The 22,525-nt window shown below is 38.6% G+C and overlaps 1 long non-coding RNA gene across 1 annotated transcript; it reads right to left on the bottom strand.

Annotated features, from left to right (window-relative positions):
* Nucleotides 1-367: 367 nt before the first annotated feature.
* Nucleotides 368-21,202, bottom strand: LOC122889291. The gene is made up of 3 exons (XR_006380868.1): nucleotides 21,139-21,202; nucleotides 3,719-3,765; nucleotides 368-464 (listed from the first exon to the last, which is right to left on the bottom strand). It is a non-coding gene; the product is annotated as an uncharacterized LOC122889291 (long non-coding RNA).
* Nucleotides 21,203-22,525: the final 1,323 nt, after the last annotated feature.

Here is a 22,525-nt window from a genome sequence, read left to right as displayed (position 1 = left end):
TCAGTGTTATTTGGAGATTAGAATAAAACAAACTTTGTGACTAAAAACAATTTAAAGCAATGAGACAAAATGCTGTTTTGCCCTTCTTGCCCCTACTCCAGAATTAAATAAGAACATGCCTTTCCATCCTTGCAAAGATAACAGCTGTTCACTTTTTCACATTTCCTGGCTCAGGATCTTGGTGTCTCCTTATTTCAATCAATCCAATTTAATGCATTCAATACAAACTCTTTTCTCTCTGGCTTTCAGTGCCTGTTCTTCTCCTTCCCTGCCCTCTACCTATCTAACCTTATTTTCCATTACATCACAACGGGCAACTCCTGTAAAGTTGGATGGCTCTCTCAGAACCAGGCATACATACCCTGGGCCATGCCTGCTTTCATCCTTTAGGTCGAACTCTTGCCTGAATACTTCGGCCCATCTCTTCTGGACCTGACCCAAGTCTTCCAGTCTTTCAAAACCTGCTTCAAGAGGAACAAAGACTTTCCTTATCATAATTCTACTATCTTATCTTCGAAACTTTGGCTTTTATCATTAAAACTTACAGAAGAAAAAAAAATGAATGAAAGTCACCTTTTATGACCTACTTGGGCAAAAAGGAAATTTAGACAAATGAACATTTGTCCAAATTCAAGAGACTGTACTCAATCTATTGGATTGGCACCTACCATTAATTTTCAAAATGTGATGTGCCGGTGATATTTTTCAGCACGATGCCATTCTCTATGAAGGAAAGATCATCTTTTTAAAGCACCTAGTCCCAACAACGTGAGACTGTTGGAAGGGTTAAATAGCAAATTAAGGCTAGATTGAGAAAAGCCAATAAATATGATAAAAAAAGTTTTATATTGATCTTGCCTCTTAATTATTTAAATGTTCGCATTTTTATTGCATTTATTGTACAACAACATAAGAATACCAAAGAACAAAAACGGAAAAAATTATCTCTACTTCTATCACTCAAACTGTCTTCACTTGTTCACGTACTCTTCCATTTCTCAACCCTATGCATATGTAATTTTACATGGAAAGCCTTCTAGTTTTTACCCTTGGTATTGTAAACATTTTCATGTTCTAAATCCTTCTGTGCACTTCACATGTTAGTATTTATACAATAATCCATCTCTTAATATCCATATGAGAATTCATCTATTGCAGTACCATAATTATTTGTGTCTCTATCATTATTCATTTATAATTCTTTTCAGTAATTCAGTAAAAAAAATTTTTTTTCAGCAGACTGTGAGCAAATAGGCAATCATATGCACTGACAGTACTTACCAAATTTAAAATGTGCATATCCTCTAACCTAATTGATCTACCTTGTTGAATCTATCCTTGAGAGATAATTATAGAAGTTGCAAACATAAATATGCTATTTTCTGCATTATCTAATGGTAAAAACTAGAGATGATCTAAATGAGCCAGAGCAGTATAATAGCTGAATAAATTTTGGTATACCTGTATATAACACTAAAGGGTGATTAAAAATAATGAGTTAGATCTGTTTGGGTTGACTTGGGTTGATAAACTGATGAATGGCAGTGTGAGGGTAGGAAAGGAAGTTTAGATAAGTAGGAGGAGCTCATTGTGGGAAAATGCTATATGGGTATGCTTATAATAAATACATATATACATGTTTGCACATACATAAGAAATTGATATAGACTAACAATTACTTTTTTCTTTATATCCCTCAGTAGTATTTGAATTACCACAAACACATATTATTACTTTTTTAATTTTTGAATAATAAAATATAAATTATCTAAATAATACTCATTAAGGAATTATTACTTTATTTTCATAGATGGTCCACTCCAGCAGCTCTTGTTAACTGCTCCAGAAGGAACAGGAGACTTGGCAAAGCTGGTCAGTCCTCTCTACCTAAAAATGAGGAGATCTCAATCTTCTCTAGAGTCGAACTCATTTTGGATCACCAGTATATTCATTAGGTAATGAAAATCAGTTTTGTGTTATGATTTGTTACTGTATGATTTGTTACTGTTTTATTTGCATACTGCAGGGTTTCCCAGCATTTTACTGTTGACATTTTGAGCCAAGTAATTCTTTGCTGTCAGGGATGTCCTTAAACTCTACCTACTAGATGTTAGTAGTGGGCTTCCCTTCCAGTTGTGACAACCAAAAAATATCTTTAGACATGGCCAAGTGTTCCAGGTTGGGAACTGATATAATACAATAGTATTTAGCCACTAGAAAGAATGGATTAATTCTAAATATATTGATAGAAATTACCTCCAAGGTAAAATATTAAGTGAAAGATGAAAGGTCCAAAACAGTGTTCTGAGTATGCAGACAATATACTGATGCAGAAAATATAGTATGGAGTCAGCTACCTGGAGTAGAATCCCAGCTCTTCTCAACTAGCTGTGTGACCTTGGACAAGTTACCCAACCTCTCTGTTCCAACATTTCTTTATTTTTAAAAGATACTATCATATGGTTAAGCATATTTCATACAACTAGTATGAGGATTAAAGAGATCAATTTCTGTAAAATACTTAGAAGAGTGTCTGGCATAAATGTTGTCCTTTGTGATTATTATCATCAGCATCATTTGTGAAAATATAATATTGATAGACTATCTCTGGAAAGATTTATAAGAAAACTGGTGAGAGTGGTTTCCTCTGGGCAAAGAGGTTAGGAAAAACATAATTTATAGTGGATGCTCTTTGGGGATTTTAAATTTCTTCTACTATTATTTATTCAAACATTTTAAAAAGGCAATTTAGTTTGAAAAGGTTTTATGAACATATGTTGAGCTCCTACCTTTTATTTTTTAAAAAGATAGATTAAAACTTCTGGGAAACTAGCCATTTTATCCCTGCTGCTAAAATAACAAAATCTCCTTGTTGGCAATAACAAATTAACATCAAAATTGTCTCTACCCCCTGCCCCCACCACCCTGGGGTAGGAGAAAAAAACATAGAGAGTCTTCATTCATTTGCAGTTTAAAATAATAAGAATTTCATCTGGCCTTATTAAATGTCTCATTTTATAGTAAATTCCATGTTTACAGAAATAGGAAGGCAAAGTGGCAGATGGTTCAAAATATTGTGTAGCTTTATAATGTGATTTTTTACTTCTATTTGAATATAAGTATGTCTCACCAGCACAAATGTCTATACTAAAAGTCACTCTAACAGTGGAGAGGCATTAGAATTGTGAATTAATAAGTAAAGGGAGAAATTTATTAGAACATGTAGGGGTTTTTTAATTAATTAATTTACTTGAGAGATCAAGCAAAGCATTGGCAGAGGGAGAAGAGAATCTCAAGCAGACTCTGAGATGAGTGCAAAGCCTGACACAGGGCTTGATCTCACAACCCCAAGATCATGACCTGAGCCAAAGTTAAGAGTCAGATTCTCAACTGACTGAGTCAGTCAGGCACCCCGGAACATGTAGTTCTAATAGTGACAGGAATGCAGTTATTTGCAAAGGTTTACAAAGAAACACCCACTGCAGTGAAATATGAGAAAGAATCAACTGTTGAAAAGATGGTAAGGAGAAAACCTAGATTTCTAGTTTGGCACATAAAGAACTTAGAAGTTGCCACTTGGTCCTAACAACAAGAACTTTAACAAACAGGAAAATCAACAACTCCTCTTAGATTCCTCAGAGAAATGAAGTCACAGGGCAAAGCCACTCCCTCCAAAATTGGAGAGGCAGATAGTTAGATACAGAGAATTACAACTCACCAGAGCAGAAACCTCTGTGGAAACCGGTATTGGGATGACATGATTGTCTGTGGAAAAATATGAAATAATCACCACCAACAACAACAACAAAAAACTTACTGGAACCATTAATGATTATAACAAGATTTCAGGATATAAGGTTTATATATAAAAGTCACCTGCTGTCCTATATACCAGCAATGAATAAGTGGGATTTTAAATTTAAAACACATTACCATTTACATTAGCACCCCCCAAAATGAAATAAGTGAAATAAATTTAGCAAACTATGTACAAGGTCTATGTGAGGAAAATACAAAACTCTGATGAAAGATACCAAAGAAGAACTAAATAAATGGAGAGATATTCCATGTTCACGTGTAGCGGGCGTTGGTAGTATAGTGGTGAGCATAGCTGCCTTCCATGTTCACGTGTAAGAAGACTCACTATTGTCAAGATGTCAGTTCTCCCCAATTTGAACAATAGGGTCAATGCAGTCACAATCAGAAGCCCCACGTTATTTTGTTGTATCGACTGACTGATTCTAAAATGTACATGGAGAGCAAAGGACCCAGAATAGCCAACTCAATTTTGAAAGAGAAGAATAGAGTCAGAAGACTGGCACTATTTGACTTGAACACTTACTAGAGAGCTACATTAATCAAAACAGCATGGTATTGGTGAAGAGAATAGACAAATATTTCAATGGAACAGAACAGAGAACCTAGAATTAGATCTACATAAATAAAGTCAACTGATGTTTGACAAGGAGCCAAGGTAATCTTTTCAACAAATGGTACAACTGGTCATCCACATACCAAAAAAAAAAAAAAAAAAAAAAAGAATTTAGATACAGACCTTACGCCCTTCACAAAAATTAACCAAAAATAGATCATAGACCTGAATGTAAAATGCAAAACAGTAAAACTCCTAGGAGGTAATATAGGAGAAAACCTAATTGACTTTGAGTATGGAGAAGACTTTCTTTTTGAGATTTATTTATTTGAGAGAGAGAGGGAGGGAGAGAAACAGACTTCCCACTGAGTGCAGAGCCCCATGCAGGGCTCTATATGGGGCTCATTCGAGAGCTTGACACAGGGCTTGATGAGGGGCTCAGCCCCATGACCCTGAGATCATGACCTGAGCTGAAATCAAGAGCTCATTGTTTAACCGACCAAAACTCCTAGGTACCCCTGGAGATGACTTTTTAGATACAAAACCAAAAGAACAATCTATAAGAGAAATAATCAATAAACGGACTTCACTAAAATTAAAATCCTATGCTCTGTGAAAGGCGATGTCAAGACAAGCCACATAGTGGAAGAAAATATTTGTAAAACGTATATCCGATAAAGACCTGTTACCGAATTATACAAAGAACTCTTTTTTTCCCCCTGTAGAATTACTTGGCACATTTCTATATGAAAAAAATTAGAAACCATTTGATACACCTAAAATACATGCACTCTGTAACTGAAGCACCTATCTTTAGCATCTGAAATATGAGCTCTTGGATAGGGCTGTAATTGTAGATAGCACATCAATTCCCAAACTGAAAGATTCCCTTATTTATCTCGAAATTGCCATGGGAAATGCTAGTTGTGCAATATTAACCATCTCTCCTAAGGGAACACTCTCCCAATGCTTAGACATGACATTTATCTTCACTAAACACATATCCTTTGCCAAACCTGTTTGAAAAGCAATTCATTTGGAATGTTTAGTTGATCACTCTAGTTTGCAGCCAAGACACCTCCTAGTCCTGCAGTCAAAATTTGGAGCATGATTTCAAGCCAGACAGGATCCCATACATAAAAAAAATAACTACGGACTAAACCCTAGTAAAACAACCCATAGTAACCATATAATCAAGATGAAAGTTTCACTGCTGAGGTAGATTAAAATTATATCTATATAAAACACACAGAAAAATATTTTGTTGTTGTTTTTATGGTCAAAATAAACAACCAAACTCTTTCATTTTCTCCCTTCTCTCTTTTTTTTAAAGTATAGGTCTTGCCTTTTTTTTTTTTTAAAGATTTATTTATTTATTTATTTATTTATTTAAGGGAGAGAGAGAAAGAGCATGAGCTGGGGGAGGGGCAGAGGGAGAAGGAGAAGCAGACTCCCTGCTGATCAGGGAGCCCAATGAAAGGGCTCAGTCAGGGATCCAGGACTCCAGGATCATGACCTGAACCAAAGGCAGATGCTTAACCAACTGAGCCATCCAGGCGCCCCTCTCTTCTCTTCAACTAAAGAATTTCTCTGCTGTGTGGTACAGTTTAACCGTTAAGACTATGGATCTGCAGTCACACTCCCCGCATTTGACTGGCATTTCCACCACTTCCCAGCTCCACACCCCAGCCCAAGTTACTTAACTTCCTCAGGGTCTCACTTCCACCTTCTGTAGGAGAGGGCAGGCAATACTACAGGATAAATTAGATAATGCAAGTAAAGTGATTAGAACAGCACTGGCACAGAAAATACTTGCTGATTATTATAATTATTTGACACTACTGTAGTTCCTCATTTAGTTTCCCAGTTGTCCATTTAAGTCTTTCAACTTACAATATCAAATTGCCATTATATGTCCGTGCCACTAGTATAATACTCGGCACATAGCATGGACTCACTATATTTTTCTTAGAAGAAAAGAGTGTGGGAAGGAAAGAAAAGAGAGAGAAAGGAGGGAGGTAAGATGAAGAGAAGGGAGTAGAGAAGAGAAGTGAGAGGCGGGTGGGGATGAAGAAAAGAGAAGGGGGGGTGGGAGGGGAGGAGGACTTGAGGAGAGGAGAGGAGAGAGGAGAAAAGAAGGGAGTAAAACTGAAAACGTATGTCGTAAGGAGTAGAAAACCGATCATAATATGCCATGACTTCATGTTTGCGAATAGAAGTCGCCTGTTCATTTCACAGGTAACTTGATTGTTCTTCCAAATGTACTTATTTAATACTTTTGATATATATGTACAATCACAATGGTTTGACTACTTTATAGATACGCTTTCTGGTTAGCTTTCCAAAACTTTTAAAACACTGAGTCCATTTAGTTCACACACAAGCATTGAAAAATACGAGGGAACACATAGCATGAAGCATCAGTTCATGTAGACAGGCTAATTCAGAGTTTAGTTTTTAGACTTGCTAACCTCAGAGCATTTCGGTGGGTAGGTATGGGCCAAATGATTAGGTAGTTTGATTTGTTCATTTAGAAGTTTTATAATCTTAACAAAAAATAGACAGTTAAGCATCTGCCTTCAGTTGAGGTCATAATCTTGGGGTCCTGGGATCAAACCTCCCATGGGGCTCCTTACTCAGCAGGGAGCCTGCTTCTCTCTCTCATCACTCTGCCCCTCCCCACCATGCTCATGCTCCCTCTCAATGTCCAATAAATAAATAAAACCTTTGAAAAATAAGATAAAATGTAAAAATACATTAAAAACTGGTCATTATCCTGCTAATTTAAGTAAATGCAATTATAATGAATTTGGAGGATCTAAATGATCTAGTTTGGCCTCCTAAATTTTCCCTTAATAGTCCATTTTTCTCTTCATTTTCTAGCTGATAAACTTAGTACAAAGTTACTTGTTTTTTTTTTTTTTTAGTATATGTGCTGCCGAAGCGAGCACCAAAGTTACTTGTTTATAATTTGAAGTGACCTATTTTTCATGATTTTCCAAAAATGTTACTTCCTATAGAACAAGTATCTTTTAAAAAATGTTTTTCAAATATTTTCTAAAAATTTGTGCTCTCTTGGTAGAGTATTTTTATTCACTAAAGAAACATTTTCTTGTTTATATTCTTGTGTGGGATAGTTCTTTTTAAAACCACTCTAATTATCCAAATATTTATCTTACAAGTGGGATCATTTTTGTGACTGCTTCATTACTATGGGAAGAATACAGTGTTTTACTACAAAAGGACACAAAAAGCCCTTTAATTCTGGAAATTCTTGCCCTTGTGTCATAAAAACAGCCTAGGATTATGGAGGAAAAAAGATTAGAAGGTAGTGTTTATAATCGTAGACAAAACTATGCCCTAAACTAGCTACAAAAAATAAGTCTTTTTAAAAACATCACACTCAGAACCCTTTAATTTAACTTTGCTTTTCCTTTGAAGGCAAAAATTCCTTGAACTCTAAGTGGTTTTTAGATTTTAACTCTAGTCTCTCATTGAAGCTTTCAAGTCCCAAAGTCACTATTTGTTGGATTACAAGCAACATTTGTAAGAGACACCCCTGCCCATGTTCATGTACTTGCCAAGTACCATTTCTAGAGCTCATTTCCATCCTGTTGACCAAAGTGGGGGGTCATGATATACCCAGTGGGTAGAACAAAGGCTATGAGAGCAACCCTGTTGTTTTCAAGGTCTCTATCTTTCTCATGTTGACTTTTTTTTTTTTTTAAGATTTATTTATGTATTTGAGGAGGAGATAGAGAGACAGAGAAGGGCAGGGGAGGAGGGTGGTGGGGGAGGGGCAGAGGGAGAGAGAGTCTTAAGCAAATTCCCTGCACTGAGCCACTGGGGCTTCATCTTACCACCTTGAGATCATAACCCTGAGATCATAACCTGCACCAAAACCAAGAGTGGGACACTCTGCGACTGTGCCACCCAGGAGCCCTTCTCAAGCTGAATTCTTTTTTTTTTTTTTAAAGATTTTATTTATTTATTTGACAGAGAGAGATCACAAGTAGGCAGAGAGGCAGACAGAGAGAGAGGAGGAAGCAGGCTCCCTGCCGAGCAGAGAGCCCGATGCGGGACTCGATCCCAGGACCTTGAGATCATGACCTGAGCCGAAGGCAGCGGCTTAACCCACTGAGCCACCCAGGCACCCGTCAAGCTGAATTCTTAAATGTACTAAATAAAAGTGGAAAGGAGGAGAAGGTGGAAAAATTATTTTTTTCTTGGCTTATACAAGACTGGGCAAATGCCTATCTTAAATCTCATAGGAAGTCTGGGTTATTGGATATTCATGTAATGACCACAAAAGGGAAAAATGTAATCAGGTAAACATTAAAATAAATTACAAAAAAAAAAAATGTGACCTGCATGAGTGGTTCTCAGCCCCAGGACATATTAGAATCACCTGGGAAGATTTTAAATACTATGAAATGCCTGGGCCCCGCCCCCCTTGGGATTCTGACTAAATTGTCCTGCAGTGGGGCCTACACACTGGCATTTTTCAGATCACCGAGATGGTTTTAGTAAGCAGGAGGGCTGATAACACAGTTCTGCATCTAACCAATTAAATACTTGGGTAGATTTTTAACTGGAGGAGTTGGTTACTTGTGAGCAATAAACACTCACAAAGGGCTTGCACATGCTAGGCACTGTGTTAGGTTCTGAGAATACAAAACTATTTGAAAAGGAAAGACTTTGAAAAATAAGAACATGAATGGCAGTAACAGCTAAAATATTTTCTAATAAGAAATGAAGATCAACAGCTCTGGTCTTTCAGGTTTTCACTGACTCAGAGTCAAAAGTCAAAAGAGGATGCCCAAAAAGCCTTCCCTCAGATTTATACACAATCAGGTTTTTTTTTTTAATTTTTTTTAAGATTTTATTCATTTATCTGACATACAGAGACCACGAGTAGGCAGAGAGGCAGGGAGAGAGAGAGAGAGAGAGGAGGAAGCAGGCTCCCCGCCAAGCAGGGAGCCCGATGCGGGACTCGATCCCAGGACCCCAAGATCATGACCTGAGCTGAAGGCAGCGGCTTAACCCACTGAGCCACCCAGGCGCCCCCACAATCAGGTTTTAATGAAAAATCCTGACAGTAAAAAATGTCCATCACTTAACTATGAATAAGCCAAGAAACCTCTCATAACACAAAAGAGATGGAAATCACAAATACTGAAAAGCAAGAAAATGCAAAGAAATCGGTTCAGGCTAGTGATTTCTGGTAGAGTGAGGAGGCTACCTACCCCCAGGAGAAAAGTTGAAGTGATGAGATGACTTTGAAAAATTAAAGTTAAGGAAAAGTCCTCAACTTCCTCGGCCAGAAATTTAATGTGGCTTTATTTTTCTTGATATAGAAATTCTAAGGAAACATAACAATCTATATTCAACTGTAAAGGCAAAAAGATACTCCAGAGTTAAGTGAAATTGCCTGTAGGTTATTAATAAATGAATTAGACTTGATTCATAAAAGGAGACTTTGACAGAAGCTGAGAGTGTGAACTTAGAAAAGCATAAACAATATCTTGGGCTTTATTTGAATACCCAAACAATAAATATCAGTGCCAGCATTATGACCTGCAGTAACATATATTGGTCTGATTGCAAAACAAGAACTAATAATTGTGTTTCATGAGGAAAATCTAGAGAGTACATAGCACATATTAAAAGATATTGATTAAAAATACCTCAGGTTTAGGGACGCCTGGGTGGATCAGTCCGTGGAGCATCTGCCTTTGGCTCAGGTCATGATCCTGGGGTCCTGGAATCAAGCCCCGCATTGGGCTCCCTGCTCAGCGGGGAGTCTGCTTCTCCTTCTTCCTCTGCCCCTCCCCCTACTTATGCTTGCTCTCTCTCTCTCTCTCTCTCTCTCTCTGTGTCAAATAAAAAAATGAAAATCTTAAAAAAAAATACCTCAAGTCTTCCTCAGATTTAAAATTAATCTCAATGCAAAGGCCACCAGAAAGAAAGCATTCTTCTTGAGAAAATGGTAACATTTATCTTTACTCTCCTCGGACTTCATTTCCTGAGAATCGCAATGCTTTTTCAATTATGAGTTATCTGAAGGAGTTCTTATCAACCAATATGTTTAGAGCAGTCCACTCCTTCTATGTATGTTTACTATCATCCCCACCACTAGTAATAGTAGAGATTTTGATGACAAGACCATTCATTGAGTCCTATTGTATAGCAGGTCCTTTGTCATACTAAGCATTTTCTATAGTACCTCATTTAATCCTCACGATTGACTTATTTATTCATATTTTAAGAATGAGAGGACTGTGGCTACTCGAGATTTAAAAATTAGCCCAAGATTACAGAATTAGAAAGTAACAGAACTAAACCCCAAGTTCTTCAGTTTTCTTTTCCTTTCCCTTTTTCTTTTCCAATTTGGAAGTCTAACATATTGCAATAACATACACACTCTGTAGGAAAATCCTAAAATATAAAAAAGTTGACCAGAGTAAAAAAAAAGTAAAAAAAAAAAAAGTTTTACCAGAGTAAAAAGGCATAGCCATGAAAGATAAGTGTACAAGGATTTTCTGTGTTTTTCCTTCCCATCTTTTTGTGGTACCTGTACACCAGTGCCTGTGATCTTAAATACAGAACTCGGCAACCCTACTGTGCTTGCTTCTACATGGGCTCAAAACCTGCCCTTTTTTTTTTTTTTAAGATTTTTAAAATTTATTTGACAGACAGCACTAGTAGGCAGAGAGGCAGACGGGGGGGTGGGGGGAAGAAGGCTCCCCGCCAAAGCAGAAAGTCTGATGCAGGACCCGATCCCAGGACCAGGGATCCCGACCTGAGCCGAAGGCAGCAGCTTAACCCACTGAGCCACCTGGGTGCCCCAAAACCTGCCCTTTTATTAGAGGTTCCCTCCTCATTCTCTGTGCCCCCCTCCATACCTAATGCTCTAGGTAGAAATACACACAAGTGCATAGAGTTACATGTCCTTTCCTATCTCCCCCATGCTTATCATTCTTTCTACCTTGTCTTCCCCTTATCCAAAAAAAAAAAAAAAAAGCCGGCTAGAGGCACCTGGGTGTCTCAGATCATTAAGTATCTGCCTTCGGCTCAGGTTATGATCTCCAGGTCCAGGGATCAAGCTCCGTGTCAGGCTTTCAGATTGGCGGGAGCTTCTCTCTCTCTCCCTCTCTCTCTTCCCCTGCTTGTGCTCTCTGTCTCTCTGTCTCTCTCTCTCTCCCAATGAATAAATACAATCTAAACAAACAAACAAACAAAAACCTAGCAAAAGAAGCAAAACTCAGGTGACCAGACAAACCAAGCATTTCTTCAAGACACACCAAAACAAAATAACAAATCACCAGGAAACAATGTCTCAAGTCTGAGTGTAGAGATAGAAGTTGCCATCAACCAGGATCTCTGAGAATGGACAGCCTGCTAGCCTTAGAACAGGAATCTAATGAAGGATGCTTTCATCTCCAGTAAACACACACAGACACACAGACACACAGACATAGCTTATAACTGCCTCCCAGTGCCTTACTTCTTGGGTCAATATTTCTAAAACACAAATTTCATGAGTATGGATTACTGTGACTTCTTTGAAGGGCATTTTAGAAATAGTTACAGGAATGTAAAATATAATTAACCTTTAATCAGCAGTTTCATTTTGAGAGATGTTTTCTTTAGACCTACTGAAATACGTACCCAAAAATTATGCACAAGGCTGTTAGTAGTGTAGTGTTTGTAATTGAGAAAAATTAGAAACCACTTACGTGTCTATCAGGGAGGAACTCTTGTAGGTGCTGGGGGCATAGAAGTGGTGCTTGCCCTGGTCAAGTTTCATTCCAGTGGATGTCTGACTTAACTTGCAGGAGCTGTCTTAGCCTAAAGCACATTCTGTGATTTTGCCTTCGAAACCCCTCCAGTGCTACCTCAGAGAGTATCACGGAGGGACATAAGATTTGTTTTTTGGTAATACCAGCCCAGCAGGAATGACTAAGTGGAGGACCGACCAGCTAGGTTGTGTCATTATTTGTTTTCTTTAAATGTTCCAAGAGCGCCATAGAATTAATCCACCCTTAACATTTCTTTCTATTGCAACTCTTAAAGTAATGCCTTTCTCGGGCACCTGGGTGGCTCAGTGGGTTAAGCCTCTGCCTTCGGCTCAGGTCATGATCTCGGCATCAGCGTTAGGCTCTCTGCTCAGCAGGGAGCCTGCTTCCCTCTGCTCTCTCTGCCTGCCTCTCTGCCTACTGCTGATCTCTCTCTCTCTCTCTGACAAATAAATAAAATAAAATATTTTTTTAAATGTCTTTCTCTCCCCAAAGTGGCAAAGGATTCACATTTTCTGTTTGCCTTCCAGATTCTCATGCACTGTGACAGTGGTAGCTGGGTATCCAAATCACATTTTATTTATTATTTTTAAAAAACTGGGAGGAGGCAGCAAAGCAAAATTCATTGAGGAACAAGAGAAAGCTCCTGAAGAGGGAGGGAACCCGAGAGGGTTGCCCCCAAATCACATTTTAAAACACCAGAGTCACTATGGGGTTCCTTCCAGAATTTTCAGTGTTTTCAGAAATTGGGGAGACATGTGGAAAAGAATAAAAGTCCTGTATAGCCACTCTCCCCAAGCAGAGAGATTCGGGGACAAGGGTTATAATATGTGTTATACCATGAATGACAAACATTTCAGAATGTGAGCAAAACATTATCTTTTGAAAAGTAATTGAGCAACATCTACCTTAAATCTTTGAATGGGGTTATAGCTAGCCCTTGTGTGCATTTTCTAGAAATTATCTACCCTTTTTCATTAATGCAACTAGTCAGGGAAAGATAGGAAAGGTCAAAATCAATGTCTAAACTATGTATTTACTTTAAATAAACACAATTGTATTATTTTCATATAGTAATATATAAAAAACTACCACAAGAATCATGCCAAAAATTTTAATAAAAGACACAAAGTATCTTGCTTTAGATTATTAACACATTAACTATATGTAAATCGGACTCCCAGAATTTGAAAACAATTTGTCTAGAACAGTCCCTAAAATATTACACCCACTATAAATTTCTGTATCAAGCCATTTTGTTAAGCCTTGAAAAGAAACTTCAGCATAACCAAGTACACTGTTATCACAGTCAGAATTAGTGAAAATTTAGAATCTTAAGGTTGAAAGAGATCTTAAAGTTTAACTGATCTAACAATCCAACACTCTAACATTTCTGCCAGTTAGAAAGCATACATTTGTTGAGCATATACTATGTGATAATTCCATGGTAGATGGTTTTTAGCCTGTTCTGAAGAAATCTACAAAAGGAAGAACTCCCCACCTCACAAAGCAACCCATTCCTCTTTTGGGAAGCTCTAACTATTAACCATGAGCTGGCAGGTGTATATCCCCTGAAACTCTTCTTACTACATTTGCCACTGACTTCCCTTTTGCAAAAATCAATGTCGTGTTTTAAATTTCATGGAGCACTTAGCACTAATGACCGCACATATTTTTGAACTTCTGTTGCAGTTTTATTTCTTCCCTCCAAATTAGATCAGATCCCCTGGTTATAACCTGTTATATTGCTCCCTATACTTTTCCTACAGAACACTTAAGGGAGTTTGTAAATAAATTCATAACAGCATGGATCGTGGTGCCAGACTGCCTGGATTCAAGTCCTGCTCTAACACACACTAGCTGTGTGACCTTGGGCAGGTTTTTTTACTTCAGTTTCCTCACCTATAAAACAAGGATAATAATGATACCTACTCCGTGGACTGCTGAGTATTAAATAAGTTAACATTTACAAAGTGGTTAGAACAGTGGAACTGGCAAGTACTAAGCACTATGTGTTCATAAGTTAAACGGATGATTTGATTAAATTCTGTGGATCTCTACTAGATTGTAAATTCCATGAGGATAAGAAATCACATTTACTCTACTTACCATTTTATGTTCGCTGCCTAGTTCCATGTCCTTTGCCTCCAAGTGTTTGTTGAACAAGTGAAGGAATAAGTGTACAAGTGAGGGAAGACTGAAACAATGAACTGGGACAGATTTTATTGTTTCATATGGAAAGATGCACCCACCCAAGGCTCATTCCACATCTGGTTCATAATGGTCACTCATAAACACCTGTCTTAGACCATTTTCCTAGAACAGTCCCTCCTTGAAAGCCCGCCACTGAATGCCCTTGGTCTTTTCATCTGACTTTCACATTTCTGATTACACGAGCTGAGCTTTGAGAAATGCTTCTGGTCCCTTCAGTCTTTTTCAATCTGCATAGATACCACTTTCTAGCATTCTGAATGGGCTCCATCTCTGGCCTTCAGTTTTGCTCCTGCCCTTGATTTTGGTATTTCCCCCGAATTCCAAGGTCCACAGCCGTGTGTGTTTAAGCTGATGGGGGAACCCAGGTCTTCTGACCCGTGGGATATGACGCCATCTAGACTCTAGCAATCTGCCATTCTTGGATAGAAGGTTAGGAAATTTGGCAATCTACTACTCAGAGTACTTTTTATTCTCCTCTTTATATCTCTGAGCTAGGATCTTTCCATTTTTGGCCAGATCTAAAGGTGTGGCTCCTATTCAAGTTTTGCCCTTCATGCATTTGATAGTCAGCTTTGCATTTGAAACTTTCCTCTGTTTTGTTCTCACTGCTATTGTTGAGTTCTCTGTCATCTTTTAAAAGGCGTATCTTAAAGCATCTGGATCCTGCAAAACACTGGGGCCATGCTAGAAATTCTTTGGCAAAAGGGAAGATTATGGGGTTATAAAATCAGCACTGCTATAAAATGGTGGCAAAGTTCCACTTTGCCTCTAGGTTAAGAGTTGATAATAGGATGTGGGAGCAAAGGAATAACAGCAGTAGATTTTGTCTCAAAATTTTGGAGTAGTTTCCTCATGTAAACATTTAGTCATTGGGCTGTGACTATGTACCCACTGTAAAAATATCTAGGCACAGAAGCAAAATTTGAAAGCCTCCTATGTAACTAAGTCATGGGTACCAAAATAAGTTTATCTTTCTATGTTTATTTCCTTCCTTAAGACAGAATGATTAGTAGAAGTTAGTTGAGGAGGTAGAACTCTTGGCCCTTGAAAGTCAAGAAAATTAATATAACCAAACCATAGGAAAACTAAGGTCGAAGATCACGAAAAGAGCTCTGGATAAGAGCTCTTCAAATAAATCATTTCTCACTATCTCAATTTACCCTCTCGATAGTTCAGAAGAAAACAAAGCTAGTGGTGCTTACTAGGTACATGTAACTAGATTATGTTTAGCCAGAAACAATTGCTTCTCTAAGCCTAAGACCTTAAAAGTGATAGTAGAGTCAACTCCAGATGATATGTTTTTTTTTAATTATTGAAATGTTCGCACCCTTCCAAATACACCCACACATGCACACACACACACACACACACACACACACGCACACACACATCACATTTCAAAGTTAGTATCTGAGAATTTTTATGAATGTTGATTTTGTTGTTGTTGTTGTTGAAGATCTAGCTGGTGATACTGTTTTCAGTTTACTTGGTGGTAGGGGAAAGTTAAAAAAATTTTTTTTTATTAAAGAGACTCAATACCCCCATGGACTAAAAATAATGGAGTCTGTTTTTCTCTCATTTAACAGTTCCACAGGGTGAATAAGGGGGTGGCTGTGCTTTACATAGTCATTCAAGGATCCAAGTTCTCTTCATCTTTCTAATTCACTTCATTTGCCTTTTAGATCATCACACTTACCTGGTAGACTTCCTATCTTTTTTTTTTTTTCCCTCTCCTCCTCAGTTTTGGGAGGCCTAGTTCTCCCTCATCAACTCAACCTCTAAAGCTTAGGGTACAAGGTTTAGTCCTCAGATAGTCTTGTTTCTCTACATTACTCACTCTCTGGGTGATCTTACACAGTCTTGCTATGTTAAATAACATCTATATTGATGGTTTCCAAATAAATACTCTTAGTTTATTTTAATCATATTTTTACTGGCCACTTAACACCTCAGTTGTTATCTCATAGGCACAACCTTGACATACCCAAAACCAAGTTCTGGATATTTCCCTCCAAGTTCTTCTGTAGGTTTCCCAACCTAAATTAATGGCAATACCATTTTTCAAGTTCCTCAAGCCAAAATCTTGATTTTATCTTTGACTCTTCCTTTTTTCTATCTCATAGGCCATACCCAGTCCCTCAGTAAATCCTCTGGGCTCGGCCTTCAACATACATCCAGAATGCAGCAGCTTCTCCTCCTCTTGCCTTGTCTATACCTGCATTTGGTCTCATTTCATCTCCTACAGTGGCCTAATACCTACTCAACATTTCAAATTCCCCTTCCCTCTCTTATTTTTCTTTTCTTTTTTTGTTTTTATTTATTTATTTGACAGAGAGAGAGCACAAGCATGGGTAGTGGCAGGCAGAGGGAGAGGGAAAAGCAGGCTCCCCGCTGAGCTGGTCTTGATCTCAACACCCTGGGATCATGACCTGAGCCAAAGGCGGACGCTTAACTGACTAAGCCACCCAGGCACCCCCTGTCTTATTTTTCTCCTTTGCACTTGTTTCTAACACACTGTACATAGTACTTATTTACCTTTTATTATTGTCCATCTGAGCCCACGGCAGGGGAGCGGCAGGGATTCTGGTCTCTTACTCACTGATACAGCATCAGCATTTAGAATGCTGCCTGTAAGGAGTAGACTCTCAGTAAATATTAGCTGTAAGAATGAATGATCCTTGTTTCTCCTCCATGGTCTAAGGAGGCATCCGCATGTCATGTTTCAGGGTCTGAACCTGGAAATGACACACATCACTACTATTCTCTTAGGCCATCACTAATGGCCATTTCGAGCTCTGTGGGGGTATGGAAATGGCACTTCTTGCTTGTAAGCTATGGGACCACCTAGGACTCTACAGTTTAGAAAAGGGTGGAACAGAATTTGGTGAGCAGCTGATAGTCTCTACCTTACCTGTTATTTACACAACTCATTTGTGTCCAGAATGACAACTAAACCCTCTTTGGAGTCCCAGAGGTAAATTACAGGCTGAAGGGAGGCCAGGCTGTTCAATAGCATGCAAACCCAAGAGTATTTTATAAACCATTGATCACTAGTTTGCTCCCTAAAGCATGGCTGAGGCAAATCCCATTTGAAAGTCTCTGCCAAGTCCCAGATATTTTTGCTAATTGCTTTAGACAGAAACTGCCCAGAACACACAGACCATATTTTTAGACTTTTATTATTTTATTGCTCAGAGCAACCTGCAAAAGTTTTGCAGAAATAATAATAGAGAATGAAGAGAATAAAGAAGTGTGGGTGAAAACTCCTTAAATAGTATAATGAAAGAAACTTGTTCCTGAGTTTCCTATTATTATCTCCTCAATTTCTAGAACTTCTGAAATAAAACAGTGGATTAAGTTTCCTCCTCTGATAGATTATAGCAATCTATGAAATGATCTCTGGAGAGCTGAATGATATAGAAGCTTGGGGTGTGGAAAATCTACAGTCCAGAGTCCAAGCATAGATCTTTGCAGGAAACATAATCTTAGGTGTTGAAATTAATCAGTAGCCTAGCAGTGACGTTACTGTTCTTTATCTGGAATTTAAAAAGTCTTAAGTCCTTTCAGACTTTTTTTTTTAAAGATTTTATTTATTTATTTGACAGAGAGAGAGAGAGATCTCAAGTAGGCAGAGAAGCTGGCAGGGGTGGGGAAGGTCCTCTCAGTCTTATAAAATTACTTAACTGAAGCTGATTCCCACAGTTAGCAGGTAGAATTTATGTTGTTATGCGTCAGAATATACACATAAACACACACACACAAATTTGTTAATGAGGCCTACTCTTTCAGCAAATGAAACGTGTTACATATCTGAAAATAACCACAGTTCACATCGAAAAGGTTTATTATTGCCTTGCTGCAAGAATTCGTGATATTTTAAGCAGTGAGTTTGTTCCTCTGCCAAAGAATCCAAAGAAACCATTTCAAATGAATACCCTTTCCTCTGATTTTCGCTGTGTCCCATGAAGGGTGTTCAAATAAAGGCAGCTGGTGGGAACAAAGCAGGAAGACAGGGCCTCTCAATTGTACACGTAAAACTAATAGCTCAATTTCTATAGCTAAAAAATCAGCTTCTAGATGTTTCATTTAAGACCCTTCCTTTTAAATAACTAACAGAATTTTGGATTTTATTCGATTTACAATTTATTAAATAGGTAAAACATTAACATGTAGGATATACAAAGTAGATTTATAGTTACTATTCTAGATGTTTCTTGATTATGGCTATATCTGAAACTCAGTTTATTTATTTATTTTAAGATGTTATTTATTTATTTGACACAGAGAGAGAGAGCGCGCGCACAAGCAGGGGGAGCTGCAGGCAGAGGGAGAAGCAGGCTCCCCACAGAGCAGGGAGCTGGATGCAGGACTCAATCCCAGGACCCTGGGATCATGACCTGAGCCGAAGGCAAAAGCTTAACTAACTGAGCCACCCAGGTGCCCCCAAAACTCAGTTTATTGAAGAAGTTATATACCTTGATGCTCTCAGCATTTACTTATTTTTATTTTTAAGAACTTCATAATTTCCTGGTTAGAGATTATAAAGAATCTTCATATAAAGTGAGAAAATAAAACAAAGAAATTAAATAGCATTTTCCATTTTAATAATACTCAAGTATACTTTAACTATAACACCAAACAAAGCACTAACACAAATTGTAAAAGTAGAAGGAATCTCTATGCGAGGCTAAATAAAACAGTGATTAGTGATGAGACCTTTCCTTCTTTACCAGCACTTCTTAAATACTAATGAATAAATCATTAGAACAACTCCTTTAGGGATCATTCCTTAAAATATTGGTATGTTACCTAAATGGATCCTTAAGTTTCTCGAAAACTAACTGCAAAGAAAAATTAACTTACTTTCTTTCTTTCTTTCTTCCTTCCTTCCTTCCTTCCTTCCTTCCTTCCTTCCTTCCTTCCTTCCTTCCTTCTTTCCTTCCTTCCTTTCTTTTTCTTTCTTTCTTTCTTTCTTTCATTGACAGAGAGAGAGAGAGAGATCACAAGTGGGCAGAGAGTCAGGTGGTGGGGAGTGGGGGGGAAGCAGGCTCCCTGCTTAGCACAGAGCCTGATGCAGGGCTCGATCCTGGGACCGATCCTGGGCTGAAGGCAGAGGCTTAACCCACTGAGCCACCAAGGCGCCCCCGAAAAATTAATTTTCAGACAATTAAGTTATGGTTCAAACTTTGGGAATCTTTGGGCTCTGAATGGTAGTCTAAATTTTACCCTCTCACCTTTGAGCCATGTTCACAGCTAAGAAGTGCTCATTTCCCTTGCACTCTAGTATGGAATCTCTGGAGTTTTAAAATGGGACTCAAGAGGGGGTGCTTGGGTGGCTCAGTTAAGTAGCTGGCTCTTAATTTTAGCTCAGGTCATGATCTTTGGGTCCTGGGATGGAATCCCATGTCAGGCTCTATGCTCAGCAGGGAGTCTGCTTGAGGATTCTCTCCCTTCCCCTCCCTCTCCCTCTGCCCCTCCTCTGCCCCCATTCATGCTCTCTCTCTCTCTCATAAATAAATCTTTTAAAAAATAAAATGGGACTCAATGGACAATCAAGACTCAGTAATGATGAAGCATTTATATAATACTGAGACTGTATTGTGCATATCACATTTTATGGGTAGACTGCCTAGTCAAGCTGACTATATCCACTTTTCATGGTCCAAGATGAGCTTGGGAATAAGACTGGCCTGCTGTACTTTCTAGAAAGCTGACTGCACGATCCTGTGGCGTATAGAACTTGAGAAATATTTGTTCAAGCCTCATTCTGCTCCGTTCCATGGATCCAGCCCCCAACTGCCAAAGGGTTTAGAATCATTTTTCTTTGTGATCACACTTCTAGTTGTCAAGTGGTTTATTATTACTTTCCCGTTTCTCTTAAGGTTATGCAGATGTAACAGAGGAAAGTGAAGTGATTTTTCTGTGAAGTAAGGCACATAATACGTTAAGCATTAGTTCAGATTTACTGACTTAGGCCTGGAGCCTGTCAGTCATCTACTGGGCAATGTATGGAGTTCATTTACACTGTGCAATCCAAGCACTTTTTTGTTCTCATTCTCGATCTTCTGAAACAGCCCATTGCCTCTCCAACACATTCAGATTCATTCTGGAGCAGTCATGGTTGTCATTTCTAATACTTACTTAAAACCCAAGAATTTATTATTCTCCTGACCTAATATATCTGTAAACAAGAGATCATATATTTTATGAGGTAGTCTATAAATAATGTTTTTAGACAACTTCCTTTTTTAATATTTGTTGGTTGGACTCATAAAAACATAACTTGAAATGATGGCCATTTCCCTGATTCATTGGGATTGAGGTTTTGACACCTACTTATTATATACAGGCTTTCCACACACCAAATTTAAAAGTAAAAGAAATCACTTCCCAGGTGAAATGCAGAACATGTTGAATTACACATACTTGCAAAAAGCATCTTATAAAGTACATGCTCCTTGGGATTATTATTAGGATATTAATCAAAAACAAAATCCCAGCCCAGGTTTTGCAAATGTGGGCAGCACCACACGCATTCTTTGGAGTGTTAAAGATTTGCAGCTTGGTATTTCTTGGTTACTCTTTCCTAAGAAACATACAGGAAAAAAATTTTTCAGGCTTAAGAGAAGGGTCAGTTAAGGAGTTACTTAAACTTCCTTTGAATTTCTTGAGCTGACAGGTGGGAGAGAGCAGCTTGCAAAGAGAGGTTCTGTTAGGGCCAGATGTTGGTTGAACGATTGCTTTCAGACTCACCTTTCGGCAGAGACCTTCTCTGTTTCCTGGCTCCTCCTTTCTGGAAGTCTACCATTGTGCTCCTGGCATATGAGGTTTGGGGGAGATCAAGTCAACATGAAGTATTTTCCCGCATGATTGCATACCCTTCTCACAATCTTCATAAAGCACTATCACCATCATTGATAGTCCATGTAGTAGGTTATAAAATGTCACCTTGTTTCTCTGGTATTGTACCCAAGGTCACACTCCAATTCCTTTAAACACATACACACATACACACACACTACTGAGAAGCACTTCCATTCAGGTTAGCAGCTGGGGTGTCCCCTAATCCATCTGCCCACTACAGGTCACTGAAAACCACACTCCATCCTTAGGAGAAAATCACAGATGCTCAACAGGGCCTATGAAGCCATGCATGGCATGTTCTCTAACTACCCCCAGCTTCAAGTCATGCCCATCTCTGTCTCAGGCACCACATGACAACCACCCTCGCTTGTTTTCATTCCTCGGAAGGGTCAGACTCTCCCCACAAGACCTTTGCTGTTCTTTCAGCCCAGGAGTCTTCCCATCTTCCCAGCACTCATCTCCCATCCCTCACACATGCAGGCACAAGTCCTCTCTCTCTCTGTCTCTGCTGATTTGAACTCTGGCCTTCAACTCTCAGCTTAACATACTCAAAATATGGTGGCCTTCCCCAACCCCCAAATTTAATTTAGCCTCTTTTAAAACAATGCCTCAGAGTATCCCATACTTCTCTTCTAAAACACATACCACTATTTGAAAATATGTATTTATTTATATTTATGATTTGGTTTTAAAGTTGTTGTTTTTTTTTTCTTTTTTTTTTTTTCCTCAGTAGGCTAGTAGTAAACTCTATCAAGATAATCTAGGTCTTCCACCTCTGGAATCCTGGCAACTAGCATGCAGCAAACAATAAATAAATATTTGTTGAAAGAATGCACTTCGCTTCCACATTACATGCCAGGAGGAAAGGTCTCAGAACACTGGCCAACCAGGTTCCCAGTTCCAGGTCACTGCCCTATGATGAAGCTATTGAAAAGGGCCCAGATGTGCCTCTTAATTGTCATAGAGCCAGCTCATGCTCAGACATTGTACCTAGCCTGGTCATTCAACCATCCTTCAAGAGAACCCCCTTCCATTTCCCTAAGTTGGCTCATTCCCTGACTGGTGCTAGCAGGAGGATGCTGAGTCCGGGTGGCCACAAAGTCCCTGTGCATGATAGAGGCTACTTGCATGCTTCCCTCTGGTCTCGACACAGATTGTTCACTTTTCTCACTTCCTCCTGGACATCTTCCTCCGCTTGCACAGTTAGAAGACATCCAAGCCCTTCCAGCAGCTGTTTGTATGTCTTCGTGTGATAGAGGAAGCTAAGGAATGTTAT

This window comes from Neovison vison, chromosome 11, assembly GCF_020171115.1.
Source record: "Neovison vison isolate M4711 chromosome 11, ASM_NN_V1, whole genome shotgun sequence".
Classification (NCBI taxonomy): Eukaryota; Metazoa; Chordata; class Mammalia; order Carnivora; family Mustelidae; genus Neogale; species Neogale vison.
This window is presented reverse-complemented; position numbering and strand designations above follow the sequence as displayed.